Source organism: Equus asinus, chromosome 3 (assembly GCF_041296235.1).
Source record: "Equus asinus isolate D_3611 breed Donkey chromosome 3, EquAss-T2T_v2, whole genome shotgun sequence".
NCBI lineage: Eukaryota > Metazoa > Chordata > Mammalia > Perissodactyla > Equidae > Equus > Equus asinus.
The window spans coordinates 108,553,514-108,569,460 of NC_091792.1; positions in this window are offsets into that span (position 1 = coordinate 108,553,514).

The following is a 15,947-nucleotide window of genomic DNA, read 5'->3' on the forward strand; positions in this document are numbered from 1 at the left end:
AGCTTAACTGTGTTTCAGACATTGAATATGGACACAATAGCCTTAAGCTGTGCATTCACAATATCACTATTATTGTGCAAATACTCAGAATATTTTAACTTCAAGTTGATGTAGATTTTGTAACTTTATCTTTTGCAAAAGAAACTATTCAATAGTTAGAATTGTCTAAAATGGTTCACCCTTCATTTTCCACCACTAATGCTGCTTGGCTTTACTATGCATCCAGCCTCAGAATCACTCCTTACCTAAAGACATGGCAAGATGTTTGCCTTCATCCAGTTTAATTCCTTTCCCAGTGGAATGCATGTGGATTTAGAAATATAACAGCTTCTTCATGCTTCTAATATACAACTGAGCTACTTAACAAAGACTTTGGTTTCACTAGCTTATTCTCTTTACCTCATAGCTCTTTGAAAGGATTCATCTGGTTGCTTTCACTCTCATTTTAGCCTTTGATAATGGATGTAAGGTCCCAATTGCAGGTTTGATTAATATAGAGCCCATACTCTTAAGGAATTCTTGAATTTTCATTCTCTCCAAATGTATGTGTACACACACACACACACACACACACTCACATGTCCAGTTCTTCAAAACACGGCACACCACCACTTAGTTACTACTGATATGGTGAGCAATTCAATATGTTTGTTGAAGACAATTTGAAATAATGATTCTTATTCTAGATAACCATACTAAAGCAGCATGTCTCCTTCCTTATCTCTTTCCTCAGAAACCTGTTGTCTCACCCCTCTCATGAACTTAATGTGGAAACATTACATCCTTTGCAGAGCAAAAACCAAATACATCATCATTTTCCTAAACCTAGGCACACTAAGACTGATGATAATCAATAACAATACAAAAACTGTAAAAATTATGCAAATTTTATGGAAATAATAGGAAAATCAAATAACAAAGATGCTCCAGACCCTCCTAAGATATACAATCCAGGAATAACTTTAGTCTCCAAGTGGTCCTGGTGAGAAAAACATATCTATCTATAGTTGTCAAGAAGTCCAACATCAAAGTCTCACAACAAACATTCCCTAGCATCAGGCATGAGTTTATTTAAAAAACTCATGAAAACTTTGATACTAGGGGATCTATAGGAAAAGTACATCAGAGGTTTCTCCATACAATTCCTCTAGATAAGTGACATAGTTTTATAGAAATAATATGGTGCCATGGTAGATAATATTCTTAAATCATGCATATAGGCTTAATTTTCCTACAACTGTCCTGTATCAAACGTAACATATAAAGGTTGGTAATCATTGTACAGGGAGAAATATCAAAACTACAAACAGAAAGACAGATAGTCCAATATTAAAATAGATGGAGCAATTGAAAAGGCAACTCACGGGAGTAAAACTGGTCACTAACATAGAAAAGATGGCAAAAGGCACCGATTTTAGGAGACTGTAAATTCAGTTCATAAATCGTTTAAACCCATATAATTGTTTCGATATATCGAAAGATATATCAAGCATACGAATCTGAGAGGACAGAAGCCACCATTGCTGCCAAGTAGGAAGTCCAGGCGTTGTAGGCTGAAACTGTTCAGCAAGAGGAGGAGCTGAGCTCCCTGAAGCAGAGGCTGGCCGGCGGCTCTTCTGGTGGAGCAGGAGCCACGGAAGCTGGTTGTGGTGTCACCCTGCCCCGGAAGGCCGTTCTGTCCACAGATGAGATTATACACAGAGTCAGCAGAAAATCCTGCCTGCGCTTGCCATGCCCGGACAGCTGTGCCTGCAGACCGTGTCCGTACTGGTCGTGGGCTGTGGTGGGCATGGTGGCAGGTGGTGTAGCCACCCTGGCCTTGTGGACCACGACCTAGTAGAAATGAGCAAGCTGGCCTCCCAAGTGCTGCATGCAGAGGCACTGACATGCCAGCCCAAGGTGTTTTGGTCACAGCTTGGCTGCACTGCCTTGATTTGTACCTGGATTGCCTGCGCTGCTCTCAGGTGCTTACATCACCCAGAGCTCTGGACCTTGTCCAACACTCTGACTTGGTGGCTGATTGCTGAGACAGCGTGCCCACTTGCTACCTGGCTAACGACGCCTCTGTGCTGGTCAGCCGGCCTCTTGTGTTGACCAGCGCCCTGCGCTTCCAGGGCCAAATTGACATCAGTCCTGGCCTTAACGGCCTTCTCTCCAACCACTCCCAGGAGAGATGGAGATCAACTGCACAGATGACGAGGTGCTAGGGTTAGTAACTGGAATCCTGCGCTGCCTGCAGAGGCTGGACATGTTGAAGATCACTGCAGGACCGGGTCTCTGTTACACTGGCAGCCTGCTGCTCTTTGATTCCTGGGGAGGACTTTCTGCTGTGTTAGGCTAAGAAGCCACAAGCCTCACTGTCTGGCTTGCAGAGAGCAGAACCGCTGTCACTACTTGCAGGACTAGTGACTCCTGGCCACCAATACGTGCTGCCCAGTGCATTTGCTGAGCCCAGAAGAGTGAATTCTTCTCAGTGATTTTAAGTGAGCTGTAGATTCTGGATCACCCTACCTGTTCCTGGACATCAGGCTGAAGGGAATGTGCACATCAGGCCTCATGTGGACGTGGACATCTGTTGTGTGCCTCATGCCTACACATCCCTTTGAAATATTTGGAACAGAGGGGTGCAGAGAGCCTGAAACTCTTAAGAGAGACAATCCAAAAAGGGAAGCAGGGCACACAGAAGGGGCAGCTCTCCCCATTTAAGTGATTTGCAATCCAGGCAGTGACTCCCAGAAAGCCTTGAAGACCCTGCAGTCCTTGACAGCAGCCAAGCGTTAGTCTCTTTAACAACCCAGGATGTTGTGGAGGGCCTCACGCCAAAACAGATGGCACATTTCTGAAGTACTGATGTGGCTGGCATAATCTGGCCTGAAAAAAGTGTGGATTGCCATATAATGCACAATTTAGAGAGCTTTTTTATTTGGTAAGGTGGAAAAAAAAGTAGGGCAGGCATATAATCTCTGGTGTAAAACACAAAATCCTGTCTCTATCATGATATCTCAGATGTTTGACACCCCTTCAGTGCTGAAAACACTAGGTAGTTCTCAGAAACAGTATTAAAGATACATTTATTTGCACTTTTTTCAGTAATGTACAGACTAACCTGGAGTTCTAAGATATCTGTGATTACATGGACTCCTTTTTACAAGGAGCTTTTTTTATTGTAATTTTTTGGCTGATGTACTTATTAAAGAATTATAGTACTGTCTCTGAGAACTGCCTTCTGTTTTCAGCACTTGAGAGGTATCCTAAACATGTGAGACATGTAAGTGACAGGGTTTCATGTTTTACTAGGAGTGGAATTGCTGGCTTACATGGTTATAGTTGGTTTAACATTTGAGGACTGTCAGACTGTATTCCAAAGTGGTTGTACCATTTTATGTTCATAGAAGCAACACATGAGATTTCCAGTTTCTTCACATCTTTGCCAGACTTGTCTTTTCCTACTTTTTTGATTTTAGCTATTCTAGTAGTTGCAAAGTGATATGTCATTGTGGGTTTGACTTACATTTCACTGATGTCTAATGATATTGTGCACCTTTTCATTTGGTTATTGACAACTTTTATGTCTTCCTTGGAGAAATGTGTATGCATAATCTTTGTGCATCTCTTAATTTAGGTTGTTTTGTCTTTTTGTTGTTCAACTATAAGGGTTCCTTATATATTCATGACACATTCTCTTATCAGACACATGATTTCCAAATATATTCTCTAGTTCTGTGGGTTGTCTTTTTTCACTTTCTTGATAGTGTCCTTTGATGTACAAAAGTTTTTAATTTTCGTGAGTTCTAATTATAACTAGTTCTACTTTGGTTGCTTGTGCTTTTGTGTCATAGCCAAGAAACCATTGTCAAAGGCAAGATCAAGCTTTCCTCTTGTTTTCTGCTAATAGTTTTATTATTCTCTCTCCTACACTTAGGTTTAGATTTGTATCGAGTTACTTTTGGAAATGATGTAAGAATGTAACTATATTTAATAGCATTAGATATTGATATCCAATGTTCCTAGAACCATATTTAAAAAGGCAATTGTTTCCTCATTGAATAGTTTTGGCATCCCTGTCAAAAATCAATTGACCATAAGTTGAAGACATATTTCTGGATTCTCACATCTGTTTTATTGATATCTGTCCAACGCAGTCTTAATTTTTGTGAACTTGTAGTAGGTTTTGAAGTCAGGAAGTATGAGTCCATGGACTTTGTTCTTTTTCAAGATTGTTTTGGCTGTGCAGGACCCCCCAGTATTCCATATGAATTTCAGGATCAATTTTCCACTTCAGCAAAAAGGCCATTGGAATTTTGATAAGGGTTGCATTGAATCTGTGGATTGTTTGGAGGTTATTGCCATTTTGACAATATTAAGTATTCCAGTCTGTGAATATAAGATGTCTTTCCATTTATTTGTCTTCTTTAAGTAGTTTCAGCAATATTTTTACTTTTATGATACAACAATTACACCTCCATAGCTAAATTTAATCCTAAATATTTTATTCTTTTTGAAGGTATTGTAAATGCAATTATTTTCTTTTTGCATTTATCACTGCTAGTGTATAGCAATACAGGGACTTTTCTGTGTTAATATCACATCCAGAAAATTTTCTAAATCTCTTTATTAGCTCTAGTACTTTTGTTTGTGGAATCTTTAGGATTTACTATACATGAGATAATATCATCTTTGAAAAGAAATAGTTTTACTTCTTCCTTTCCAATTTGTATGATTTTGTTTCTTTCTCTTGTCTAATTACTCTAGCCAAAACTTCCAGTACAGTGTGAAGGAGAAGTGATGAAAGCAGATATATTTGTCTTGTTCCTCATCTTATGGGAAAAGCTTTCAGTCTTTACTAATTAAGTATGATGTTAGCAATGGGTTCTCATAGATACAGTTATCATGTTGAAGAAATTGCCTGTAATACTAGTTTTTTGACTATCTTCACAATTCCCTTTCTCAGTAATATAGAAAAAGATGAGAAAATAATGAATAGATATAAAGAATAAATTAAGATATGAAGAACACATTTGTAAAATGTAACCTATGTTATTCATATGAAAATGAGGAAAACACATTTTTAAAGAACATATAGAATTATTAATGGAATTGACCATTTATGCTGGGGCATAAACCAAAATGCAGTAGATGAAAATTTTCATATCATAGGAGTACATTATCTGGACAGACTAGAATTGTTAGAAATCATCAAAAGAAAGATAGCTAAAAAATCTAGAAATTTGGGAAATTAAGCAATACCATTCTAAATAATTCAGTCAACAAGTAAATCATAATCATGCATACACATTCTTCTCATCAAATACACTTTTAGGTATTACACAAGAGAAGTGCAGAAATACATAAACTAAAAAACATGTATAAGAATACTTATGACAGCATTAGTAGCAATGGCCAATAAATTAGCAACAATCCAAATGTTTGTCAATCAATAAATGAAGAGAGAATTTCTGGTGTTCTCATGCAATCAAATATAACACAGCAAAGTAATCCGTCAAAAACTCCTTAGGGGCTGGCATGGAGGCACAGCGGTTAAGTTCACACGTTCTGCTTGTCGGCGGCCTGGGGTTCGCTTATTCAGATCCCGGGTGTGGACATGGCACCGCTTGGCAAGACATGCTGTGGTAGGCGTCCCACATATAAAGCAGAAGAAGATGGGCATGGATGTTACCTCAGGGCCAGTCTTCCTCAGCAAAAAGAGGAAGATTGGCAGTAGTTAGCTCAGAGATAATTTTCCTCAAAAAAAAAAAAAACTGCTAGGAAAAGACAAAAACAAATGAGTACATACTATAATTCCAATAGGTAAACAAGAAAACTAAACTATGGTATTTAAAGTTAAGATGTAGTTAATTCCGGAAAAGAAGTAGTGAAAGGGTCTGGGAAACTGGGGTGGTTCTATGTAGCTTCTGGAATCTTATATCAATATCTGTGAGTCGGGACACTGGTGTATGCATTTCAAAACAATTTTCTAGCTAATTTTGAAATTTTGAGCTGATAATTTAGGATATGTGCATTTTTCTTATGTATCTCATACTTAAAATGAATATTTTACAAAACATTACAAAATGTATTGTATTTAGAAACTCTGGGAATCAAGTCACAAACAAAGAAAAAATACCAAAAAAAATCAAAGAAATGTGGGGGATGCTATAAGAGCATGGCTAGGAAAAGCCTCTCTGAGTTGGGACGACCTCTACTATAAGGACATGGTAGCAAGCCTTGGGATGTTGCAAGGAAGAGTGCTCCATGAGAGAGACAGAGGAGACTAAGTGTACAAAGGTGAGGGGGTGAGAACACTTTAGGTAACTTCCAGAATGAGCTAGAAAGCCAAGATACTTACAAGATGGTCTGCATGGGACAGAGTGATAGAAAAGATTGCTAGGGATATAAACACATAGGATCCTGTAGTGCAGAGAACAGGTTTGGAATTTATTATAAAAGGGAGGAGAAGCCAGATGAAAATTTTGAGCAGGCGAATGTCGTAATGTAATGTCTGTTTCAAAAATGATTCTGGTTGTAGGAAGAAAGGTACAGAGCATAGGGTAAAAGAGAGGAGGTGAAGCACAAGGACTTCTTCACCCACGATGACACAATTCCTCTTTAAATGCTTCTTGAGGACCATCCTACAACTGCATTTCCACCATCTCATATATAGCTCTTACAATGGATCATATCATTTCCTCTGCTAGGAAAGATGAAACTACGCCAACTTAACTTCACTTTTTAAAATATTTGTCATTCAGAAAATTCCAATTTAAAAGCAAAACTATCTATGAAGATTAAATAAAAACATAATATTACTTATGCAATTTTATTACATTAATTTTAGAACATATGTATGACACATTTCAAAAGCCTTTCATGGGAATGATATGCATAATCCTATAACTGCCTTCCAAGGCTGCTATCTTTGTGTTTTTCCCTTAAGTAGAGAGAGAATGCTATGAAATTATCAAAAATTCACCATGATCAGCCAATGAAGCCTCTAGATCAAGCAGTGTTCCAGATCGAGTTTGTCATGCACCACAAAGGAGCCAAACACCTGTGGCCAGGCTCCCACGACCTCAACTGGTTCCAGTATCACTCTGTGGGTGTGATTGGGTTTACTGGACTGTGTGGCAGCTGCTATATTTGTCATCACAAATGTTGTCTCATTTGTTGCTGGAAGTTTACTAAAATAGGAAATAAGGAAAAAAGGGAGTAGTTGTAGCTGAAGCCTGAAGCTGCAATGCCTCATAGATAAGAGTCCTCCAGTTTATTCCAGAAAGAAGAAGATATAGTATAAGGGTTCCCTCCTCTTGAGACAAAACAACCTTTCACAATTTACCTTCTGAGATCAAAATTTGTTTTCAAGGAATTTACTCCCTCTTTAAGAGTTAGAAATATGTCATTCAAAGAGAAATAATCCTGGCAAAAATTAAATAGAATTAAAAGTATATTCAGTACACACTGAAATTTATTATTCCCATTCAAAACTTGTTCCATCAAGGGACGAATGGATAAAGAAGATATGGTATTTATACACAATGGAATACTACTCAGCCATAAGAAATGATGAAATCCGGCCATTTGTGACAACATGGATGGACCTTGCAGGTATTATGCTGAGTGAAATAAGTCAGAGGGAGAAAGTCAGATAGTATAAGATCTCACTCATAAGTAGAAGATAAAAACAACGACAAACAAGCACACAGCAACGGAGAATGGATTGGTGGTTACCATGGTGGAAGGTGGGGGAGGACAAAAGGGGTGATCAGGCTCCCATATGAGGGGACGGACTATAATTAGTTTTTGGGTGGTGAACATGATGTAATCTACACAGAATTCAAAATATATTGTGATGTACATCTGAAAGCTATATAATGGTATAATCCAATGTTAGTTCAATAAAAAAATAAAATAAAATAAAATAAAAAGCTCACTTCAGGGGCCAGCAAAAAAAAAAAAAGAAACTTGTACCAAAAAAATTCAGCTTAATTGTGTTTCAAACATTACATACAGACACAAAAACATTAAGTAGTCTATTGATAATATCAATATTATTGTGAAAATACTCAAAATATTTTAACTTAATTTTGAGGCAGAACTTCGTAGTTTTTATCTTTTGCTAAAGAAAGTATTCCATATTTAGAATTGTGTAAAAAGATTCAGCCTTCCCTTTCCTTTTGGGAGACCACTAATGCTGCTTGACTTTTATTGTGTATCCAGGCTCAGCATCACTCCTTGTCTAAAGAGATGGCAAGATGTTTGCCTTCATCCAGTTTAACGCTTTCCCAGTGGAATGTATGTCGTTTTAGAAATATAACTGCTACATGCTTCCTATTATACCACTGAGCTATTTATGAAAGATTATATTTTCACTAGCTTACTGTTTACCTCACATCCCTTTAAAATGATCAGTTGGCTGTTTTTCCTTCCATTTTATCCTTTGATAATGCATGTAAGGTCCCAATTTTAGGTTTGCTAATATCAAACTTGTGCTCTAAAGAAATTATTGAATTTTCATTCTCTCCAAATGTGTGTGTACATACATATGTCCACTTACCTAAAAAAAAAAAAAGGCATTGAATCACTTAGCTACTTACATATATGTGAGCAATTCAGTGTGCTTTTTGAAGGCAGTTTGAAATAATGATTCTTATTCTGGGAAACCATACTAGGTCAGCATGTCTCATTCCTTATTTCTTTCCTCAGAAGCCTATTGTCTCACCTCTCACATTAAACTAATATGGAAACATTAGATCCTTTGACACTAGAAGAGACAAGAAATGAACACAATCACCATCTTCCTTTAAACCTAGACACACTGTGAAATACCCAAATCAACATAAATGCAAAGAATATAAAAATTATGTAAATTTTTGAAAATACGTAAATAACACCAGAAGCATTCTAAAGGCCTCCCTAATAGTACACGTTAGGGACTCACTTTATGATCAAAGTAGTCCTGGTTGAAAAATATATATCATACTCACTGGTCAAGAGACAATCACCCAACTCTCAAAACAAATATCTCTCAGGCTACAGCATGAATTTATTTTTAAAACAAGTTAAAACTTTGATGCTGAGGGAATTATAGGATAAACTTATCACAGATTTTTCCATACGACTCCTCTACATGATTGACACATTTAAGAAACATGAAGTGCCTTAATAAGTAAATTAATAAAAAGTAAATTGCCATAGTAAATAATAGTGTTGAATCATGCATATGGGCCAAATTTGTTCTTACTCAAATCTGTCCTACAACCTATATAAGAGGAAAAAGATTGGTAGCCATTCTATGATGAGAAATCTTACATCACAATCAAAAAGACAGCTCAATATGAAAATATGGAAGATTGAACAGGCGATTCACAGAACTAAAAATGAACTATAATGTATAATAATTAGCAAAAGCGCTAACATTTCAGGAAATGCAAAATAAATCAATAAATTGTTTTGCCAGAGAAGATTTATCAAATATAAGAATCAGAGAAAGTTATTTTTTAGGGAGTACAATGTGGAATAATCCTTTCAAATAAAGCTTAAACATATCATTTAACCCTATGACTCTACATCTAGGAAACTGTCTGCAGAAATGCTTGCACATCCACATATGTGCAGGAAGTTCTCTCAAGCACTTAAATAGCATCCATCAAGGAACATACTCACCTCCTATGAAAGTTATACCATACACAGCAATTATAGAGAACAAGTGGATAACAAGTATTATTGTTGGGTGCTCTCCACCTCACATGGCTAAATAAAAAACTAGCTCCAGGTTAAAGAAAATAAGCTTGATAAAGAGTTCAAAAGCATGTTGATAAAATTGGTCACTGAATTCATGATAAGAATTGAGAGGCACAGTGAGAACTTCAACAAAGAGTTAGAAAATACAAGAAAGAACCAATCAGAACTTAAGAATACAATAACTTAAAGGAAAAATACACTAGAAGGAATCAATAGCAGATTAGATGATACAGAAGAGCGGATCAGCAATCTGAAAAACGAAGTAGTGGAAATCACTGCAGCAGACAGCAAGAAGAAAAAAGAATTTTAAAAAAATGAGAATAGCTTAAGAGATCTCTTGGACAACATAAAACATACTAACATTTGCATTATATATGTCCCAGAAGGAGAAGGGAGAGAGAAAGAGATAGAAAACCTATTTGAAGAATTAATGGCTGAAAACTTCCTGAAACAGAGGAAGGAAATGGAGATCCAGGTCCAGGAAGCACAGAGAGTCCCAAATAAGAAGACCCCTTGGAGATCCACAGTAAGACATATTATGATTAAAATGGCAAAAGTTAGAGAGAATCTTAAAAGCAGCAAGAGGAGAAGGGGGTGGAGTAAAATGGTGGGGTGCGCTGACCCGGGATTCTCTCCCCTCCAAAATACAACAAAAGATTGGAAGAACTGAATTTCAGAGAATAAATATAATGCCAGCTCGTTAGAGACCTACAATACCAAGAAGGCGGAGATCATAACCTTGCTTACACCTTCGGAGGCGCTGGAACGGTAGGAGAGAAGATCGCTCCCTCCCCTAGAGTCTGCGATCGCTGCGGTGCAGGTCGGAAAGGAGCGGGGGAGGGGCCGCATGACCAGGGGATCATCCAGGACTCCTGCCGCTGATTCAGTGGAGACCCACTGAAGGGGGGAAAGCTTCCATCCACAGGGACCCCATGAATCAAGGGACTTGGGAGACCAGAGAACAGAACTGATCTGAACCCAGATGGGCGCGTGTGAGTAACAGCCCCTCCCCCCTGGCAAAGCCAGTGGGCGCAGCCATCTTGCCCCAAGGCAGAGAGCTCATAACACGTGGCTCTTGACCCCCATCTAGTGGCAACAGGCTGTAACTGCAACTGAATTCTACCACCATGCGAAAAAACCACTCCTCTACCATCCAGCAATTTATAAATGCCCCAGACCAGAAGGAAAACAATAAAAACATAGAATTAAGTCCTGAGGACTTGGAATTAGGTAAACTAAGTGATAATGAGTTCAGAGCAGCTATAATCAAAAAACTCAGTGAGGTAGAGAGAAAGATAGAGAAACAAGCCGAGTTCTGGAGTTACTTCACAAAAGAGATTGAAATCATAAAGAAGAATCAAACAGAATTACTTGAGATGGAAAACACAATGGACCAGATAAAACAGAATACGGATTCCCTGAATGCCCGTGTAGACAACATAGAGGAGCAAATTACCATAATCGAAGATAGACAGGCTGAATGGTGCCAGACAGAGGAAGAAAGAGAACTAAAAATTTAAAAAATTGAGGAAAGTCTCCGAGAGATAACAGATTCAATGAGGAGTAAGAACATAAGGATCATAGGAATTCCCAAGAATATGGAAAAGGAAAATGGAGCAGAAAGTGTGCTTAACGAAATTATTGAAGAGAACTTCCCAAATCTAGGGATCAACAGAGAAATGTGTGTAGAGGAGGATTTTAGATCTCCTAGATTTGTCAATGTAAAAAGAGCTACCCCACGGCACATAGTAGTAAAGTTGGCAAAAAGGAAAGACAAGGAAAGAATACTCAGGGAAGTAAGAAAAAAAAAGAGAATAACCTATAAAGGAGCCCCTATCAGACTGTCAGAGGATTTCTCTCAAGAAACCCTACAAGCTAGGAGAGAATGGAGTGACATATTCAAAGCTTTAAAGGATAAAAATCTTCAGCCAAGAATACTCTATCCAGCAAGAATTTCCTTCAGATATGAGGGAGAAATTAAATCTTTTCCAGACAAACAAAAGTTAAGGGAATTTGTAACTAAAAGCCCTCCATTACAGGAAATCCTCAAGAAGGCTCTCATACCTGAAAAAAGAAAAAAGGGAGAAAGGGGACACAATCCACAGACTAGGGAGACTGATGGATAGAACCAGAACAGGATAGCAAATATTCAATTATAGCATTAGGGTAAAGGTAAGGAAACTACCAAAACAAGGACGATCTTAGCACTCTAACTACCAATTAATAAGACAAGTTGGAATAAAAAATGAAAATAATTATTTAGGAGGGGTAGAGCAAAGGGTCTAAATCAGTTTTGGTCAAGTAAGTAAGAGACCACCAGAGAATAGACTATATTATACATGAGATTCTAAATACAAACTTCAAGGTAGACACTAAAATAAAGTACAGAACAGAGTCACAAATCATAAATAAGGATAAATCTAAGCAACCCAGCATAAGAAATTGCAGTATTAAATGGGTAGTCTAAAGCAAACAGGAAAAGAAATGCAGGAAAACAAGATAATGAGCTACAGATTAACAGCACTAAGTCCACATGCATCAATAATCACTCTCAATGTGAATGGATTGAACTCTCCAATAAAAAGACACAGAGTGGCAAAATGGATTAAAGAACATGATCCAACAATTTGTTGCCTCCAGGAAACACACCTCAGCCCCAAGGACAAACACAAACTCAGGGTGAAGGGGTGGAGGACAATACTTCAAGCAAATAGCAAGGAAAAAAAGGCAGGTGTTGCAATTCTCATATCAGACCAAGTGGATTTCAAAATAAGACAGGTAAAGAGAGACACAGAGGGACAATATATAATGATCAAAGGGACACTTCATCAAGAAGAAATAACGCTTATAAATATCTATGCACCCAACACAGGCGCACCAAGATTCATAAAGCAACTATTAACAGACCTAAAGGAAGATGTTAAAAACAACACAATAATAGTAGGGGACCTCAACACCCCACTCACATCAATGGACAGATCATCCAGACAGAAAATCAACAAGGAAATAGTGGAGCTAAATGAAAACTAAAACAGTTGGACTTAATAGACATATATAGATCACTTCACCCTGAAAGAGCTGAATACACATTCTTCTCAAGTGCACATGGAACATTCTCTAGGATAGATCATATGTTGGAAAACAAGGCAAGCCTCTACAAATTTAAAAAAATTGAAATAATAACAAGCATCTTCTGAGATCATAGTGCTATAAGGCTAGAAATTAATTACAAGAAAAAAGTTGAGAAAGGCACAAAGATGTGGAGACTAAACAACACACTACTGAACAAGCAATGGATCATTGAAGAAATTAAAGAAGAAATAAAAAAATACCTGGAAACAAATGAAAATGATAGCATGCCATACCAACTCATATGGGATACAGCAAAAGCTGTATTAAGAGGAAAATTCATCGCAATACAGGCACATCTTAACAAACAAGAAAAATCCCAAATAAGCAACCTTAAAGCACACCTAACTGAACTAGAGAAAAAAGAACAAATGAAGCCCAAAGTCAGCAGAAGGAGAGAAATAATAAAAATCAGAGCATAAATAAATACTATTGAAACTAAAAAAGCAGTGGAAAGGATCAATGAGACAAAGAGCTGGTTTTTTGAGAAGATAAATAAAATTGACAAACCACTAGCCAGACTTACAAACAAAAAAAGGGAGAAAGCTCAAATAAACAAAATCAGAAATGAGCGAGGAGAAATAACAACAGACTCTGCAGAAATACAACAGATTATAAGAGAATACTACAAAAAACCATATGCCAACAGAATGGATAACCTAGAGGAAATGGATAAATTCTTGGACTCCTACAATCTCCCAAAGCTCACTCAAGAAGAGGCAGACAATTTGAACAGACCAATCACAAGGAAAGAGATTGAAACAGCAATCAAAAGCATCCCAAAGAATAAAACCCCAGGACCAGATGGCTTTCCTGGGGAATTCTACCAAACTTTCAGAGAGGATTTAATACCCATCCTTTTCAAGCTATTCCAAAAAATTAGGGAAGATGGAACACTTCCTAACACATTCTATGAGGCCAAAATCACGCTGATACCAAAACCTGACAAGGACACCACGAAAAAAGAGAACTACAGGCCAATATCACTGATGAACATAGATGCAAAAATTCTAAACAAAATTTTGGCAACCAGAATTCAGCAATTCATCAAAAGGCTCATACATCAGGATCAGGTGGGATTCATACCAGGGACACATGGATGGTTCAACATCTGCAAATCAATCAACATGATACACCACATCAACAAACTGAGGAATAAAAACCACATGATCATCTCAATAGATGCAGAGAAAGCATTTGCCAAGATCCAGCAGCCATTTATGATAAAAACTCTGAACAAAATAGGCATAGAAGGAAACTACCTCAACATAATAAAGGCCATATATGACAAACCCATAGCCAACATCATACTCAATGGGCAAAAACTGAACTCCATCCCCCTGAAAACAGGAACGAGACAAGGATGCCCTCTATCACCACTCTTATTTAACATAGTATTGGAGGTCCTGGACAGAGCAATCAGGCAAGAAAAAGGAATAAAAGGAATTCAAACAGGGAGGGAAGAAGTGAAACTCTCGCTGTTTGCAGACGACATGATCTTATATATAGAAAACCCAAAAGAATCCATTGGAAAACTGTTAGAAGTAATCAACAACTACAGCAAAGTTGCAGGGTATAAAATCAACTTGCATAAATCAGTAGCATTTCTATACTCCAGTAATGAACCAACAGAAAAAGAACTCAAGAATACAATACCATTCACAATCGCAACAAAAAGAATAAAATACCTTGGGGTAAATTTAACTAAGGAAGTGAAGGACCTATATAATGAAAATTACAAGGCCTTTCTGAGAGAATTGGATGACGATATAAGGAGATGGAAAGACATTCCATGTACATGGATTGGAAGAATAAACATAGTTAAAATGTCCGTTCTACCTAAAGCAATCTACAGATTCAACGCCATCCCAATCAGAATCCCAATGACATTCTTTACAGAATTAGAACAAAGAATCCTAAAATTCATATGGGGCAACAAAAGACCCCGAATTTCTAAAGCAATCCTGAGAAAAAAGAACAAAACGGGAGGCATCACGATCCCTGACTTCAAAACATACTACAAAGCTACAGTAATCAAAACAGCATGGTACTGGTACAAAAACAGGTGCACAGATCAATGGAACAGAATTGAAAGCCCAGAAATAAAACCACACATCTATGGACAGCTTATCTTTGACAAAGGAGCTGAGGACATACAATGGAGAAAAGAAAGTCTTTTCAACAAATGGTGCTGGGAAAACTGGAAAGCCACATGTAAAAGAATGAAAATTGACCACTCTTTTTCACCATTCACCAAAATAAACTCAAAATGTATCAAAGACCTAAAGGTGAGACCTGAAACCATAAGGCTTCTGGCAGAAAACGTAGGCAGTACACTCTTTGACATCAGTATTAAAATGATCTTTTTGGACACCATGCCTTCTCAGAGAAGGGAAACAATAGAAAGAATAAACAAATGGGACTTCATCAGATTAAAGAGCTTCTTCAAAGCAAATGAAAACAGGATTGAAACAAAAAAAACAACCCACTAACTGGGAAAAAATATTTGCAAGTCATATATCTGACAAAGGCTTAATATCCATAATATATAAAGAACTCTTGCAACTCAACAACAAAACATCAAACAACCCAATCAAAAAATGGGCTGGAGACATGAACAGACATTTCTCCAAAGAAGATATACTGATGGCCAATAGGCACATGAAAAGATGCTCATCATCGCTGATCATCAGGGAAATGCAAATCAAAACTACACTAAGATATCACCTTACACCCATTAGAATGACAAAAATATCTAAAACTAATAGCAACAAATGTTGGAGAGGTTGCGGAGAAAAAGGAACCCTCATACACTGCTGGTGGGAATGCAAACTGGTGCAGCCACTATGGAAAACAGTCTGGAGATTCCTCAAAAAATTAAAAATAGAACTACCATACGATCCAGCCATCCCACTACTGGGTATTTATCCAAAGAGCTTGAAGTCAGCAATCCCAAAAGTCCTATGCACCCCAATGTTTATTGCAGCACTGTTTACAATAGCCAAGACATGGAAGCAACCTAAGTGCCCATCAACAGACGAATGGATAAAGAAGATGTGGTACATATATACAATGGAATA